This window comes from Anas platyrhynchos, chromosome 32, assembly GCF_047663525.1.
Source record: "Anas platyrhynchos isolate ZD024472 breed Pekin duck chromosome 32, IASCAAS_PekinDuck_T2T, whole genome shotgun sequence".
Lineage (NCBI taxonomy): Eukaryota > Metazoa > Chordata > Aves > Anseriformes > Anatidae > Anas > Anas platyrhynchos.
The window spans coordinates 891,093-904,253 of NC_092619.1; the positions used below are offsets into that span (position 1 = coordinate 891,093).

At 49.1% G+C, this 13,161-nt stretch overlaps 1 pseudogene; it reads left to right on the forward strand.

Annotated features, from left to right (window-relative positions):
- Positions 1–5,352: 5,352 nt before the first annotated feature.
- On the forward strand, positions 5,353–6,315 carry LOC140000433 (olfactory receptor 14C36-like; annotated as a pseudogene).
- The last annotated feature ends 6,846 nt before the right edge of the window (positions 6,316–13,161 follow it).

Consider the following 13,161-nt stretch of genomic DNA (forward strand, 5'->3'; position numbering starts at 1 on the left):
AAGAGTTGCTGATCACAATGCTGTGTTTGTTTTTTTTTTTTAATTTATTTATTTTTTTTATTTATTTTTTATCAAGGGTCTCTTGTGCTTGTTTTCAGAATTGTGTTGTATAGCACATTACTAACTGTCTGTCTTCCATGTCATGCTGGTTATCCCACTGTTCTGGGGGCTGGGTTTAGGTTACTCTTTTGCTGTATTGGATAACACTGACTTCTGATAGGATAAAATTATTGCCACTTCTATACCTCAGGAACCATCTCTTAATCTCTTAGAAACTGTTAATAATGACACCCTTTTACACTCTTTGCCTTTTCTCCTCAGGGAGTAAATCTATGCAGGGCAGTGGGGGATGCTTTTCCCCACTTCTTCACTCTCCCTTTTTCCTTCACCTCCTGCTTCTCCTCCAGGCTAATTACACTAGCTCTTCAAAGCTTTGAATATCCTTGGGTTGATCAAACCAGCATGTTCCCACTGTGATGTTTCCTGAATGTGATTTAGGTTTTGTTTAAGCTTAAACAACTACTTAAGTAGTTGAGATCTGCCCCAAGGCAATCAAATTGCTTTCCTTTATTCAGGTTCAAGATGGCATTAGTCCTGACCTGACTCAAACAGGAGCCACCAAATGGTGGGGCGCCTCTCCTAGATCAAATCAGAATTCAGGAACCATAGCCATCCCGGACAAGCCCCTAAATTGTTATAAATCACTCAGTCCCAAAATAGGATTATAATCAAAGTTTACAATTTTTTAAAAGAATAGAGGTAAGCAAACAGCGCTGGGTGCGTTGGGAGTCTCTGCTCCACCTAAACACACACCAGTTACATCAAGCAGCTGATTTTTATGCTCCTAGGCTGATATATATTCATTACTACTTCTAAAAAATACAGGTTATTATAATTAGCTTCCGGGATCCAAACCCTCCTACTGGAGCATGCGCATCAGTCTCCGCTGGTCCCTCTGGGGGTCTCTGGGGGTCTTTCATGCTGAAGGCTCGTAATCTTCCTCTCAGTTTTTTTTTTCTTGTCCTTCCCCTTTGTACTTCTTGGCAGCATGTCAAAAGCTAACACAGTGTTCCCTGCAAGTTTTGTCTTCTAGCCATCCTTCAGCTTCTTTCTTCTCCTTAATCTCCTGGCCGCCTGGCCAGATATCAGGGGCTTGCATAGTGTCCCATTCAGAAGTCATAACAGTTACTAGTTATTAGCAGTTGTTCTGAAACCCCCAGACATCAGAGACTTCAAAGAAAGAACATACAAATACAAATAGCTCTCTATTGACACTTTACGAGTTGTTAAAACATTCCTCACAGGCCATTCACAGGGACAGTCCAGTCACATCTATAGCAGTGCTAAATCAACCACAAAGAAGGCAAGAAGGCTGTAACTGTTAGGAATAAGAGTTCGGAATCAGTAACAAAAGCAAATAGGCTCATGGATTTGAGGAATATTTCTGAAGATTTGATAAATTGACTGTAATGAGGAGGAGACTGGGACACGGGGAGGAAAGGGAAGAAACCACATCTGTGGAAGAATTAAATTGCCAGTGCAGGACCCAGAGACAGACAGAACTGCTCTCTAGCGACACAAATTGTTAAAACATTCCTTTGCAAGGTACAAGAACTATATCCATTAACCATTCTGTTTGTCTTAGACTTGTGGTTATACAAGGGTATGTAAGACAGAAGGTCACATTCATCATACCATGCGGCCCTAGCACTGTTCCATACTGACACGAATCAGAAGAACATATCTCACACCTTCAAGACAGATCTGTACGTCAATCAGGAAAGTGGACCACTATGCAGAGAGGTATCCAGTACCTGAGGAAATTACCCATGCTGAAGGTGGACAACAAACAGCTGTCCACAGATCCAGATGAAGTCAAGTGCACATGATCCATGTGGCAGAAGTTTGTATGGAGTGCACCATCATCATATGCCAGCTCATTGGCAGTAATGAGGTGGAAATACCATGAGAAACACACAGTGGATGAATTTGTTATCCAACTCTGTCAGTATGAAGAAAGTCTCGCTTCTTCCCTATGGCCCTGTACCTCATATATGGAGAAACTGCCTGAATAGGTCCAAGAGCTACAAGAGACTACATCTTCCTCCCCACCTGTACGAACCAATACCTCAGCTGTCAGGCGGAAGTGTCTCTCTACTCAAGAAAGGTGATATAGGGGGTACATACCACGTGCAACCCTATGGTTTTAATTGTGTGACCACGGAGAAGCCATGAGAAAATGGGATGGAAAATCTACCTCCAGCCTAGAGGCACGGATACATGAAGCGCAAGGAAAAACATTCACAAAAAGTGGTTCTTCTGAGAAAATTGCTGCTCCTGTTTCTAGTGGGCAGTCCTCCAAATAGAGTAATGAATACTATGAGCAGGACTAGAGGGGCCCTGCCTCCAGCCGGAGGGGAGGAAGGGGGCAATTGGGTGTATTGGACTTTGAGGACTATGTCCTGTCACATCAATCCCAAGAATTAACTGTATTGGAGGCTGAAGTGAGTCTAACTGGGAAGGAGTGGCAAATGCAACCCATTGGGACTGACCTGGGGGCTCTGTGCAACCTTGACATAGACTGCTTCAGGAGAGGGTACGTCAAAGATCCACAAGAGTATTGGTGGACTTTGGCATAGCTGCCTTGGAGATGGAGGACATCAACCAGTTATGTCTACCTTGCCCACTCTCTCACAGGGCCCTTCTGCTGTGGAGGTGCAGGTCGCCAATGAGCAGCAGGTGCCAATCACTACCACAACAGTGCACCTGCGGCAATACTGTACTAAGAGAGACTCCCTGATCCCCATGCATGAGCTGGTTCATTGACTGGAGAGCCAAGAAGTGATCATCAAGACTCACTCAGACTTTAATATGGCCATATGGCCATTGCATATGACCAATTCTAATGGTGAGAGGAAGCTAACTGTGGATTTCTGTGGCCTAAATGAAGTCCCAGCACCACTGAGTGTTTCTGTGACAGGCATGCTAGAACTTTATTCAGTATGAACTGAAGTCAAAGTCAGCCAAGCGCTATGCCACAATTAATACTGCTAATGCATTTTTCTTCAACCCTTTGACAGCAATGTGAAGGCCACACTTTGCTTGCCGTTGGAGGGGTGTCCTGTCCACCTGGAATGAACTGCACCAGCGCTGGAAACAGAGCCCTACCAATTACCCTGGATTGATCCAGGTTGCACTGGAATGGGGAATCTCCTGAACACCTCCAATACATTGTTTTCCTCATCACGTGGGGCAACACAGTGGAAGAAGTATTTGAGAAAAGGAAGAAAATAGTCCTAATCCTTCTGAAAGCTTGTACTACCCTAAACCAAAGTAAGCTCAAGGGACCTGCACAGAAGATCCTAGTCCAGACTGGCCAGGTTCAGGGGGACTCCTGCTTGGGGAAAGGTTGGGCATCAGACAGTGGCTGATGAGCAATTGCATTCTGCATCACTTGCTTTATACATTTAATAATAATAATATTAATAAAATGTGTTATTATTTCTTATTATTGTTACTGTTATTCTTATATCTTTATTTTCTGTCTTTTTGAAACTGTCTATATTTCAACAAATAAGCTATTGAGTGGTAGGTGAGAGCTAACAGCTCTGTGTTGCTTAGGTTCCCGACAGGTTAAAGCACAACATGTTTGACAACCACACTCTAATAGCACAAATCACACTTGTAAAATCTGTCTCTCCTGTGTACAGAGAAGGGCAGTTGGTGATGACATCAGTCTGCTTCAAACACCACACCCCAGCAGAGACGCTGTAGCCCTCAGGAGCTGTCAGTCCTGAGGCCTTGGGGACACCTCGAGGGAGCCCAATGGCACAGTGCAAGTGGTGCCATGGTCGGGTGCTGTGCTGCTGAGCTGGGCCAAGCTCCTGGGCCCAAGGGGAGCTCCTGGCAAGCGGGCAGTGCTGCAGAGAGACAGCTCTGCCCAGGAGCAGCTCCTCTGCACAGCGCAGCAGGGCTGGGGGCTGTGACCGCAGCTGGCATGGGGAGAGGAGAGAAGGAGAGAGGGCTTGGAGGCAGTGAGGAGTGCAACAACTGGACAGCGTGTGGCAGGACAGATCTGCAGGCTCTTTGCACTGTGAGTCTCTGGCAGCAGGCAGTGTAGGTGCAGTTGCCAAAGCGGTCTTCTACAGCTGGCACATCTGATGGCTGATAGAATCTCTCAGGATGACTCTTACTCTACATTTAATGTGGAGTAGAAGATGCTGTAGACAATGACATTTATAAAAGGGCATTTCCAGAGGAAGATTGAAGCTTGGTTAATCTGAAGAGGAAGGATTTTTTTGTTTCTGTGCTTTCAGATTCTTGCAGTGGAGGGAAATCTGAGTGAGTCTGAGCACACAGCTTGTGGGATGGGGTCTGCTGGCCATGGACAGGGAAGAGACGTAGGGATACAGAACCAGCTCCAAGCAGGGACATGGGCAGGCAGCAGGGACATGGACAAGTGGTGAGAGGGAGCTGCTGCCAGAAATGCTGTGCGAGGAAGGGCTCAGGCACCGCCCTGCCATCCCCTGCAGGGCAGGCGCCTTCCCTGGGACATTCCCTGTTCTCCTCTCCCACCAGCACTACCTCTGCTCTCAAGCCCCCAGTGTCCCCAGCAGGAGCTGCCTCCTCATCAGGCAGAGCTGCAGCACAAGAGGGTCTGCTGAGTGTCTGTCTGTCCCTCCCTGGCCTTGCCTCCCCTGGCAGTAACACACTGGCATTCCTCCTTTCTTCTCTACCTGGCCGTGATGCTGCTGTTCTTGTTTCCAGGCTGGCTGGGGTGGGGGCTTCAGACGCACATGGAGTGAGCCCTCAGGGTGCTTGGGAGAAGGGGAGTATGGAGACAGGGTGAGGGGTCTGGAGATGTGCCCTTTGAGCCTGGATTCCTTTGCTCTCAGCAGTGTTCAGGTTCTTCTCAGGTGAACCTCTGAGTGCAGTTTTCCTGCAGCACAGATCAACTGAAACCACAGAGAGGATCCACAGGATCCACAGAATCCACAATATTTCACTTCCAGTGAAGGAGAAATGTGCAGAATTTCTGCCTTAGAGACTCTCCACAGGAGTGGTGGGTAAGCTAGAAATAAAGCTCCAAGTCCACCTATGTTCTTTACCTATTGGTGTAGGACAGGATTGACTCCTGCATTGCTCACAGCAGAGTCCTGTGCTCCAAAGGACAGCCTCAGGCAGCATCAATCCAAGTGCAAGAAAGGGATCTGCCAAATATCTTCCTGGAAGTGAGCTAGAATGTTGGGAGTCTCAAATGAAAAATGGAAATCCTTTTTCTCATCTACTTCTATTGTTAATAATCACCATCTTTCTGTTCCTTGGGCAAGACCCCATGCCCAGAAAGAGCAAATGCCCAACAGCAGCTCTGTGAGTGAGTTCCTCCTGTAGGCTTTTGCAGACACACGCGAGCTGCAGCTCCTGCACTTCGCGCTCTTCCTGGGCATCTACCTGGCTGCCCTCCTGGGCAACGGCCTCATCCTCACAGCCATAGCCTGCGACCACCACCTCCACACCCCCATGTACTTCTTCCTCCTCAACCTTGCCCTCCTCGACCTGGGCTCCATCTCCACCTCTGCACCTAAAGCCATGGCCAATTCTCTCTGGGACACCAGGGCAATCTCCTATCAAGGGTGTGCTGCACAGGTCTTCTTTTTAGTCTTCTTCTTTGGTTCAGAGTATTTCCTTCTTACTGTCATGGCCTATGACCGCTATGTTGCCATCTGCAAACCCCTGCACTACGGGAGCCTCCTGGGCAGCAGAGCTTGTGCCCAGATGGCAGCAGCTGCCTGGGGCAGTGGCTTTGTCTATGCTGTCCTGCACACGGCCACTACATTTTCCCTGCCCCTCTGCCAAGGTAATGCCCTGGACCAGTTCTTCTGTGAAATCCCCCAGATCCTCAAGCTCTCCTGCTCTGATGCCTACCTCAGGGAAGGTCAGCTTCTCATCTTTAGTGCCTGTTTAACCATTGTATGTTTTGTCTTCATTGTGCTGTCCTATGTGCAGATCTTCAGGGCCGTGCTGAGGATGCCCTCTGAGCAGGGCCAGCACAAAGCCTTTTCCACGTGCCTCCCTCACCTTGCCGTGGTCTCCCTGTTTCTCAGCACTGTCATGTTTGCCCACCTGAAGCCCTCCTCGATCTCTTCTGCATACCTGGACTTGTTGGTGTCATTTCTGTACTCGGTGGTGCCTCCAGTAGTGAACCCCCTCATCTACAGCATGAGGAACCAGGAGCTGAAGGATGCCTTGACGAAACTGATGTGTTGTTGTGTTTCAGAATCAAGAACTTTCCCTTCATCTTCTGCATATGACTGATAATGTAATGCATTTCAGGCACAAGATGAGTTCTGGTGTTTTTTTGGACATTTTTAATAGTCTGCAGAGCAGCACCATCTCAGGGCTGTATGGAATGGGAGTTGCATGGTGAAGGGGTGCAGCTCTGTCTGTCCAGGCCAGCACAGATATACTCACCTGCAAATTGTTCCCTGGGAGATTTTATGTCTCAGGAGAAGAGCAACTCCCTGTTTGTGTGCAGTGGAGATATGGGGAGAGAAACCCTTTGCTACTGGTGCCATCAGCCACATTGTATGCATACAGGAGAGATGAACACAAAGGAGCACAAAGGCCATCAGTTATTCCCGCATATTTCATGAAGGCCAGTGGGGCAAGATAGTGTCATGAGGCCAAGTAACGTCTCCTGGGAAGCCACCTGAGTGCAGTCCTGGGATGTGACTCCTTGAACCGAGGTCCCTGTGCCCATTCCTCATGCCTTGGGGCATCTCAGAGGAGGGCAGAGCAGGAGAAAGCACCGCAGGGCTGAGGTGCCTTCCAGCCTCTGGCAGTGGCTACAGGACCAAGAGGGACATTGCAAGCTATGCAGTGCACTGCACGTGGTGTGCAAGTCAGGGACTCTATGACATTTGGAAAAGAGGGTGGGCCACTCAGGAAGACTATAAGGATGTTGTAAGGCTGTGCAGGGACAAAATTAGAAAGGCCAAAGCTCACCTGGAGCTTTATCTGGCTACTGCTGTTAAGAATAACAGAAAATGTTTTTATAAATACATAAACATGAAAAGAAGGACTAAGGAGAATCTCCATCCTTTGCTGTGTGGCACTCATAATCCACAAGGAAATGGTTGGCGAACTGCTACAGCACTTACATGTACGCAAATTGATGGGGCCGAATGGGATCTACCCAAGGGTACTGAGAGAACTGACAGAGGAGCTGGCCAAGCCACTTTCCATCATTTATCAGCAGTCCTGGTTATCAGGGGAGGTCCCAGTAAACTGGCGACTAGCAAATGAGATGAACACCTACAAAATGGCTGGAAAGAGGATCTTGGAACGACAAGCCTGTCAGTCTGAACTCGGTGCTGGGGAAGCTCAAGGAAGCTCGTGCCATCACACAGCACTTGCAGGGCATCCAGGCAGTCATGCCCAGCCAGCATGGGTTTATGAAAGGCAGGTCCTACTTAACACACCTGTTCTCATTCTATGACAGTGACACACTTAGTGGATGAGGGAAAGGCTGTGGCTGTGGTCTATCTTGACTTCAGTAAGGCTTTCGACACTGTTTCCCACATAATTCTCCTCGAGAAACTCACTGCTCATGGCTTGGTCTCATGAACACTTTGTTGGGTTAGAAACTGGCTGGATAGCCAGGCCCAAAGAGTCGTGGTGAATTGAGTTAAATCCAGTTGGAGGCCAGTCACTAGTGGCGTCCCCCAGGGACTGGGGCCAATTCTCTTTAATATCTTTATCGATGATCTGGATGAGGGGATTGAGTGAAACCTCAGTAAGTTTGCAGATGACACCAAGTTAGGTGCATATGTCTATCTGCTCGAGGGTAGGAGGGCTCTGCAGGAGGATCTGGATAGGCTGCACCAATGGTCTGAGGTCAACTGCATGAAGTTCAACAAGGCCATGTGCCGGGTCCTGCACCTGGGGCACAACAACCCCAAGCAACGCTACAGGCTGGGAGATGAGTGGTTGGAAAGCTGCCTGGCAGAGATGGACTTGGGAGTATTGATGGATAGTTGGCTGAATATGAGCCAGCAGTGTGCTCAGGTGGACAGGAAGGCCAACAGCATCCTGGCTTGTATCAGAAGCAGTGTGGCCAGCAGGGCTAGGGAGGTGATCATCCCCCTCTACTCGGCTCTGGTGAGGCCGCACCTCGAGTACTGTGTTCAGTTTTGGGCCCCTCGCTACAAGAAGGACATTGAGGTGTTTGAGCGAGTCCAGAGAAGGGCGATGAAGCTGGTGAGGGGTCTGGAGAACAAGTCTTATGAGGTGCGGCTGAGGGAGCTTGGGTTGTTTAGCCTGGAGAAAAGGAGGCTCAGGGGCGACCTTATCGCTCTCTACAGATACATTAAAGGAGGCTGTAGCGAGGTGGGGGTTGGTGTATTCTCCCATATGCCTGGTGACAGGACAAGGGGGAATGGGCTAAAGAGGTTTAGTTTGGATTGTAGGAAGAACGTCTTTACTGAAAGGTTCATTAGGTATTGGAATGGGCTGCCAAGGAAGTGGTTGAGTCACTATCCCTTGAGGTCTTTGAAAGATAGTTAGATGTAGAGCTTAGTGATATGGTTTAGTGGAGGACTTGTCAGTGCTAGGTCAGAGGTTGGACTAGGTGATCTTGGAGGTCTCTCCCAACCTAGATGATTCTGTGACTCATGTCTCTCAACAGCCCCATGTGTATGAGGAACCGGTTCAGACATAAACACCTCACACAGCCCTGACGTTGCTCTTTGTGCCTCCAGAAACAACCCCCAGTGTCCCTGTGAGATTTTTTCTCACCCCTTTACAGGTTCATTGCAGATGCCACTCTCTGCTATGTCACACTACCCTGCCTTTCTGGACTGGGCTGTCAAGCATTTGGATTAGCAATATTTCTGGGGACTTGAAAATGAATTCAACTTAATTGAATTAAATTCTTTAATTCAATGACTCTTTCCCTTGGAGTGCTCTTCAAAGACAGAATAAGGGGAGGGAAAAAAAACAAAAAAAAAAAAGCATTAGCAATGTTGGGAAATGTATTTTGGTAAGTGTGTGCATAAAACTATTCATCAAGAAAGCATGATTTTTTTTATTGCACTTGTCCATGATGCTGTCAATAGAAAATTGGGAAAATAAATAATGAACATTCATAGAAAAAAAGCTGGTGGTGCTGGCAAGCTCTTTCAGCTATTACATCGAGTCCTTTTCTGTACAGGTTTCAACTGTTTCCTCAATCTACTTTCATGGCTGGTTTCAGTTTTCCAGTCAGAGGTGGCCACTACCTCCAGGATGTCCTGGGGTAGCCAAGACACCCAGGTGGGACAAGTGACACAGGACCTAGGGGAGTCCTTCTGGAGCAAAAACTGGGGGGCAGGAACTGGGGCTGGGCCTCTCAGGGGCTGTGCAGGGGCTGCTTGGGTCCCCCATGGGGAGCAGCTCCTGCCAGGTCACCTGCTCCTGCGTGGGCTCCTCTCCAAAGGCTACAGGTCTGGCCCGGAATCTGCTCTGGAGAGGGTCCTCCACAGGCCACAGCCTCCATCAGTGCAGGTCCACCTGCTCCACCGTGGTACTCCATGGATTGCAGGGGGACAGCCTGCTTCACCATGGTCCTCACCACAGGCCACAGGGGACTTTTGCTCCAGGACATGGAGCACCTCTACCCCTCCTTCTTCACTGTCCATGGCACCTACAAGGCAGTTTCTCACTCCTTTCTCTCTCCCAGCTGCTGTTCTGCAATAACTTTTTTTTTTTTTTTTTTTTTTTTTTTTTTTCCCTGTCTTTAAATATGCTCTCATAGAGGCACAAAAAATGTCGCTTATTGGCCCAGCCCTGGCCAGCAGCAAGGCCCTTATCTAACATGGGACAGCTTCTGGATTCTTCTCACAGAAGCCACCCCAATGGCCCCCCACTACCAAAACCTTGCCACATAAATCCACCACATGCAGTCACATGGCATTCAAAGATGAATGTGAGGAACCGTGGACCTTATCATCTTGTGGGCCACAAGGAAGAGATGGATGGGAATGATCTGATGAGCTCAGCTCTGCCTCAGGATCTCCTGCCCCAGCAGGAGGAATGTGTCTGTGGCAGTGACTGTGAGGTCACTTCTGTCTCTGCAGTTGATAGGGCAGCAGCAGGAAAGTGTCACAGAAATGGACCGTGAGGTCACTTCTGTCTGAAGTAGTTGACAGGCCACACTTCTACCTAGGTTCTGTACTTTTCAGCTGACATTTGCCAGTGGTCCTGGTAGGCCAGCAGAAGGCACCTGGTTGACATGCTGACTGTGGGATCCACTCTGCCTACATAATGAGAAGGAACCAGACAGAAAGAAGGCCCAGATATGGGTTGTCCTGACCCTTCTGTTTGAGTCCACGAATGGACAGCAGGAGGCACAAGGCTTGGGTATGTCTAAACAAGAAGCTGCAAGGCCAGCAGAAGGACTGTGGTTTGGAAGATGCTGGTGAGGTGACTTCTATCTGGTTGGCTGACAGGCCACAAGAAGGCCAATGGGTTGGGATGCCTACTTTAGGACTGGTTTCCACCCATGTGAAACTTTCTTTGGTTGTAGGAAAGAGCAGGAGAGGAAAACTGCCAGAAAAGTCCTGGCTATCGGGGGAGGTCCCAGCTGACTGGCGACTAGCAAATGTGACGCCCATCTACAAGAAGGGCCAGAGGGCAGACCCGGGGAACTACAGGCCGGTCAGTTTGACCTCAGTACCAGGGAAGCTCATGGAGCAGATCCTCTTGGGAGTCATCATGCGGCACTTGAAGGGCAAGCAGGCGATCAGGCCCAGCCAGCATGGGTTTATGGAAGGCAGGTCCTGCTTGACGAACCTGATCTCCTTCTACGACAAAGTGACGCGCTAGGTGGATGAGGGAAAGGCTGTGGATGTGGTCTACCTTGACTTCAGCAAGGCTTTTGACACCGTCTCCCACAGCATTCTCCTCAAGAAACTGGCTGCTCTTGGCTTGGACTGGCGCATGCTTCGTTGGGTTAGAAACTGGCTGGATAGCCGGGCCCAAAGAGTTGTGGTAAATGGAGCCAAGTCCAGTTGGAGGCCAGTCACTAGTGGCATCCCCCAGGGCTCGGTGCTGGGGCCGGTCCTCTTTAACATATTCATCAATGATCTGGATGACGGCATTGAGTGCACCCTCAGTAAGTTTGCAGATGACACCAAGCTAGGTGCGTGTGTCGATCTGCTCGAGGGTAGGAAGGCTCTGCAGGAGGATCTGGATAGGCTGCACCGATGGGCTGAGGTCAACTGTATGAAGTTCAACAAGGCCAAGTGCCGGGTCCTGCACCTGGGGCGCAATAACCCCAAGCAGAACTACAGGCTGGGTGAGGAATGGTTGGAGAGCTGCCAGGCAGAGAAGGACCTGGGAGTGATGGTGGACAGTCGGCTGAATATGAGCCAGCAGTGTGCTCAGGTGGCCAAGAAGGCCAACGGCATCCTGGCTTGTATCAGAAACAGTGTGACCAGCAGGGCTAGGGAGGTGATCGTCCCCCTGTACTCGGCTCTGGTGAGGCCGCACCTCGAGTACTGTGTTCAGTTTTGGGCCCCTCGCTACAAGAAGGACATCGAGGTGCTTGAGCGGGTCCAAAGAAGGGCGACGAAGCTGGTGAGGGGCCTGGAGAGCAAGTCCTACGAGGAGCGGCTGAAGGAGCTGGGCTTGTTCAGCCTAGAGAAGAGGAGGCTCAGGGGTGACCTTATTGCTCTGTATAAGTACATTAAAGGAGGCTGTAGCGAGGTGGGGGTTGGCCTGTTCTCCCATGTGCCTGGTGACAGGACGAGGGGGAATGGGCTAAAGTTACGCCAGGGGAGTTTTAGGTTAGATGTTAGGAAGAATTTCTTTACTGAAAGGGTTGTTAGGTACTGGAACGGGCTGCCCAGGGAGGTGGTGGAGTCACCATCCCTGGAAGTCTTCAAAAGACGTTTAGATGTAGAGCTTAGGGATATGGTTTAGTGGGGACTGTTAGTGTTAGGTCAGAGGTTGGACTCGATGATCTTGAGGTCTCTTCCAACCTAGAAATTCTGTGATTCTGTGAAATTGCACCTTGGAAGGTTGGCACTGGCCACAAAGAGGAAAAAAGGTCTCTCAAAGTATACTGCTGTGGTGCCAGAGGTCACCCAAAGAGTGTCTGTAATCAAACCCTGGTTTTGTGTTTCAAGGAACAGCTGGTGAAGGTTGGTGAGACATTCGTGAAATGATGGAAATGCCAGGGTGAGAGCAAGGTGAAGAACAGAGATGGGTGTCTATAGGCTTCCAGGAAATAGGACAAAGTGTGGGACAGCATAGGAAAGCCTGCAGAGGAGAAGGTGGAGGTTGCTGGCAAGAATGGAAGGCCCCAAAAGCCCTGACATTTTTGTCCCTTATCTAGAGCTTATGAGGTGATGAGATGTAGTCATTGCAGTGAGGCCTCCTTGCTTCTTTGCAACCCTTGCAGAGGCAGGGAGCTGTCATACCACTGTACTTCTTATGGTATCACACTGCTTAGAACATCCCACAGACCCCAGGAAGAGCCTTGAGATGGATGTGGGGGTGCAGGTCTCCCCTCCCAGTGGCTGGAGTCAGGCCTTGGCTCTTCTGTTTCACCAAAACCAACCAAGACATTTCTCATCACAGTGCTTAGCGTGTCTGAAGTCATGGTCTCCAATTATGTGCCCTAACAAGTCCCTGAGGAGAATCTCTTGGTAACAGCCCTCAGTGGGGCCCATTAATACTCCAAGTCACTTCAACTTTTCCTTCTGACTTTACTTGCTCAAGCGGTTACATCACTCTTCTCTCAGTACCTGAGCTTCATAGACTCAGCACCATAATACACCATGGAACTCATTAAAATGAAGAAACTTCTAACATCTCTTCCATAGTTTTCTTCAAGCCTTCACACCTTGTGCAGCTAATTGCAGAGCTTGCATGATGTAATTAAGGAAGAAGATTTCAAAAAGCACCTAATACAAATCTTGTATTGCTTTAAAGGCTGAATTTTGCTGCATTTCAGTTTTGAGCATCATTCTCCTATTGGTATTCATCCAGGGTGATTTCTTTAGAGACCTGCATTGGGAGGAAAAGCAGAGTCTGGAGGTCCGATACCTCCACTGCCAGCAGTGGTCTTTGTCCCTGTAGCTGCAGCCCAACCTAGCATATGAAGCCCTTTCTAAGACA